Below are 5,000 nucleotides of genomic sequence, written 5' to 3'. Positions count from 1 at the left end.
GGTTCATGGGGACGCCGTCCTATGAAACTCTTGTTTGTCTCGGTGTCAACCCAGACACAGAATGAAGATGCCCTCTGGGCATCTGATGTTGCTAAACCTATGGCGTCTAGGTCGGCGCTAAAAATGACTAGTATACCTTCCATGACCTTCCATAACTCGTCCTTGGAAAAGGAAGAGGAGATGAACTACGATTTTTACGAACAGATTAAAAGTCTAGTTGAGTCTGATGACTCTTCAGATGACTCTTCAGATGACTTTACAGAGGATGATGAGGATGTGGAGGAGTCCTTCCTCGACATATCGGCTGAGGAACCCGTGTTGGGAAAGTTTCCCATTGACACCAAGGGAACTATCACGGTTGTACTGCCTAGTCTGGAGTATATATGCGTTATCTGTAAACAACACATGGGCAAAGCATCCGAACTTGTTGCACATTTTAACATCAAACACAGAGACATTCCTCTGGTGTTTAAGTGCGCTAAATGTGACAAAACCAACTCAAACCACCGATCGATTGCCTGTCATGCCCCCAAATGTGGGGGAATAAAGTTAACTGAGGAAAGCTTACCAATGGTCTGTGAATGTTGCCAGGCACGCTTTGCGACTCTAAGTGGCCTTTCGCAGCACAAGAGGCATGCTCACCCAGTCACCCGTAATGAGGAAAGGATTAAAGATGGTATAAAGGGTACCTCGCAGAGAGGGGTACACCGTAGCTGCTGGTCTTTGAAGGAAGTAGAACAGCTGGCCCTTCTAGAGTTGCAGTTTCAGGGGAAAAAGAATATCAATAAGATCATTGCTGAAGCGCTTGGGACTAAGACCAACAAGCAAGTCTCTGACAAGAGACGGGACCTAAGTAAAAAGACAGGGGCCCCCATGTCAGACAGCTTACATTTTTCTTCTAGGCCTCTTGAGACATTGTCTCCCCCACCAAATGTAACAACGGGGACTTCATCCATACTCGCTCAAGCAGCTGAGCGGCTTACGAATGAGAATTCTGGGACCTTGGAAAAGCCTGCAATGGAGGCAATAAAGGCTTGGCTTAACGGCGAGGGCCAACATGATGCCCTCGTAGAAACTGCCACAGCATTGATGCTTTGTCCGATGAGATTGGTGAAAAACAAAGGCAAACGTTCAAAACCCGAGAACGACATTATTAAACCCAGGATATTACCCACACGATCTTGGATGAAGAAGAGAGCGGAAAAACGAGGAAGCTTCATGAAGCACCAGAAGCTCTTCTTTAAGAACCGCTCTCTTCTTGCGTCCTTAGTCCTGGATGGCACTGAACGTCATGAATGCCGAATCCCGAACGCAGATGTATATCGTTTTTACTGCGAAAAATGGGAGAAGGTGTTGCCATTCAATGGCCTGGGCCAATTTAAGTCATCAGGTGTTGCAAATAACGAATACTTTGAGCCCCTAATTTCGGTGGAGGAAGTTCAGACTGCCATACGGGCCATTAAACCAACGTCAGCAGCTGGGCCAGATGGCCTAACAAGGGCTGCAATCTGTGCTGCCGACCCCGAGGGTCGGACACTGACAGCCCTATTTAATGCATGGATGATTACAGGAATTATTCCCAAAGAGTTGAAAAAGAATAGGACGATTCTTATTCCTAAGGTTATGGTCGATGAAAAGCTGAAAGAATTGGGGAACTGGAGACCAATAACGATCGGTTCAATGATTCTGAGATTATTTTCCAGAATAATGACTGCACGTCTTGCTCGTGCTTGTCCCTTAAACCCAAGGCAGCGTGGTTTTATAGCGGCATCTGGCTGCTCTGAAAATCTTAAGGTGCTACAGGACCTTATGAGACATGCTAAGAAATTGCACAGGCCGTTGGCTGTCATGTTTATCGACATAGCGAAAGCTTTTGACTCGGTTTCGCATGCTCATATTTTATGGGTGTTAAGGCACAAGAAAGTAGATGAACACGTGGTGGGCATCATCCAGAACGCCTACGATCGGTGTACGACCTCGTTCAAAAGCAATGGCGAGTCGACTCGAGAAATTAGCATACGTGTTGGTGTCAAACAGGGTGACCCCATGTCACCCCTGCTCTTCAATCTTGCCATGGACCCTTTGATATGCACCCTAGAGTCACACGGAGTTGGGTACTCCATTGATACCGACCACGTGACAGCTCTTGCGTTTGCTGATGATTTGGTGTTGGTGAGCGAATCTTGGGTTGGTATGGCCGCCAATCTAGCGATCTTGGAATCATTTTGTGGGCTATCGGGATTGGAGGTTCAGGCCAGAAAGTGCCAGGGCTTCATGATAAGCCCAACCAAAGATTCATATACGGTGAACAACTGCGACCCATGGACTATCAAAAATAAAGATGTCCATATGATCCAACCTGATGAATCAACGAAATACCTTGGTCTGAAAATTGGCCCTTGGACTGGCACTATACAGCCTGATCTACATTGTCAGCTAAAGACATGGATCTCGAAAATCGATGAGGCGCCTCTGAAGCCAACTCAGAAGGTTGAACTACTCAATGCCTATGCCCTACCCAGATTGTTATATCCTGCAGACCACTCGGACTGCAAGCAATCAACTCTCCGTGGGTTGGACCAAGAGATTAGAAAGGCGGTAAAAGGATGGCTCCACCTTCCCGCTTCAACTTGTGATGGACTGTTATATGCCAGAGCCCGAGACGGAGGCCTTGCCATCTTGAAACTGGAAAAAACAATCCCTTCGGTTCAAGTTAGAAGGCTGCAACGTATAGCAAACTCGTCCGATGCTATCACCCGTAATATTGTGTCCTCGCAGGGTATGGAGGAAGAATACCGTAATTTGTGGGTACGAGCAGGGGGTGACAGTGATGCAATCCCAACATTCGTTCTCAGGGACTCGGTGTCAAAAGAACCTGTATATCCGAGACCCTGCGATTGGAGGGAGCATGAATTTCAGAGATGGTGCGAAAAGCCGGTTCAAGGAAGGGGCATTGTAAACTTTGCGCATGATAGAATCAGTAATGCTTGGTTGAGGCCATGGTGCGGCTTTAAACAATGCTTCTTTATCGCAGCACTACAACTAAGGGCAAATATTTACCCAACAAGAGAAAGCTTGAACAGAGGCAGAGATGGGGCCTTACGTTCCTGCAGGAAATGCTCTGCCAGACTCGAGTCCCTTTCGCACATTCTCGGTCAATGTCCTGCAGTACAGAAAGCAAGAATTGCGCGACATAACAAGATCAGTAACATTCTGGCAGACGAAGCGGCTAGATTGGGCTGGTCTGTATACAAAGAGCCACGGTTCATATCCGAGACGGGAGAGATGAGAAAGCCTGACCTCGTGTTTGCAAAAGATGAGGAGGCGGTTGTGATCGATGTCACCGTCCGTTTTGAGCTTTCAAAGAATACCTTGTCAGATGCTGCCTCGCACAAAGTTTCGTACTATACCCCTCTTGGTGATCAAGTCAAAGTGCTGACGAAGGCTAGCAAGGTCACATTCTTTGGATTCCCGGTTGGGGCAAGAGGAAAGTGGCCCCTTGAGAATAACGAGGTACTTACCTCCCTGGGCCTGACCAAACCCAGAACGACATCACTGGCCAAGATGATTTCCCGCAGAACGCTGCTTTTCTCTCTTGATATTCTGAGAATGTTCTGTGGAAATTATGCGGTCTATGAACAGTCATAGACAACCTCCGAAACAAATAATAGTTTTGTTTTAAGATGTCATTTGTTTTAGATTGATTTTGTTATTTTCGAAGGTGAAGTCGGTTTTTATTTCATTTTACTATTTTCCACAATTTAGATTGTTATTTTCCAAGACGGAGTCTTGGTTCTTTTTTTTATTGTTAGTTTTTTTTTTTTTAACACGTCGTATTTGTTACTTTAGAGCTTAGAGGGGACTTTATTTTCGCCTTACTATTTTCTGCCTACAAAGAAGATTAAAAATAAGCTTTTTTCAAGATGGTTTTGTTATTTTCCAAGGTGAAGTCTTGGTATTCTTATTTTACTATTTTCCATAAAGAAGACCTTTCTTTTAGATTTTGTTATTTTCCAAGACGAAGACTTGGTATTTTTATTATATTGCTATTTTTTACACGAAGCTTATTCAAGAGCAATTATATAGATTAGACTTTGTTATTTTAATTCTTTATTTTTGGACTACATCAGTTCGAGAGTCCTGTAACTTACTATTTTCTGCCTACAAAGAAGATTAGAAATAAGCTTTATTTAAGATGTTTTAGATTAGATTTTGTTATTTTCCAAGGTGAAGTCTTGGTTTTTTTTATTTTACTATTTTCCACAAAGAAGACTTTTCTTTTCTTTTAGATTTTGTTATTTTCCAAGACGAAGACTTGGTATTTTTTTGCTATTTTTTACAGGAAGCTTTATTCAAGAGCACTTATATAGATTAGACTTTGTTATTTTAATTCTTTATTTTTGCACTACATCAGTTCGAGAGAAGACTACAAACCAGCTTTATTTAAGATGTTTTAGATTAGATTTTGTTATTTTCCAAGGTGAAGTCTTGGTTTTTTATTTTACTATTTTCCACAAAGAAGACTTTTCTTTTAGATTTTGTTATTTTCCAAGACGAAGACTTGGTATTTTTTTATTGCTATTTTTTTACACGAAGCTTATTCAAGAGCACTTATATAGATTAGACTTTGTTATTTTAATTCTTTATTTTTGGACTACATCAGTTCGAGAGTCCTGTAACTTACTATTTTCTGCCTACAAAGAAGATTACAAATAAGCTTTATTTAAGATGTTTTAGATTAGATTTTGTTATTTTCCAAGGTGAAGTCTTGGTTTTTTTTATTTTACTATTTTCCACAAAGAAGACTTTTCTTTTCTTTTAGATTTTGTTATTTTCCAAGACGAAGACTTGGTTTTTTATATTGCTATTTTTTTTTTTTTACACTGCTTTATTCAAGAGCGCTTATATAGATTAGACTTTGTTATTTTAATTCTTTATTTTTGGAATACATCAGTTTGAGAGTCCTGTAACGTACTATTTTCTGCCTACAAAGAAGACTA

At 41.8% G+C, this 5,000-nt stretch overlaps 1 pseudogene; it reads left to right on the top strand.

The window, feature by feature from the left end:
• The window catches only part of LOC142909618 (28S ribosomal RNA), a 10,648-nt pseudogene that overhangs the window by 3,098 nt on the left and 2,550 nt on the right, over positions 1-5,000 (top strand).

This window comes from Petromyzon marinus, unplaced genomic scaffold (assembly GCF_048934315.1).
Source record: "Petromyzon marinus isolate PM22_M1 ecotype Great Lakes invasive population unplaced genomic scaffold, UKy_Petmar_22M1.pri1.0 PM_G_Scaffold_128, whole genome shotgun sequence".
In the NCBI taxonomy this organism is placed as follows: domain Eukaryota; kingdom Metazoa; phylum Chordata; class Hyperoartia; order Petromyzontiformes; family Petromyzontidae; genus Petromyzon; species Petromyzon marinus.
Note: the sequence above shows the minus strand (reverse complement) of the source record. Positions and strands in the feature narration are given on the sequence as shown.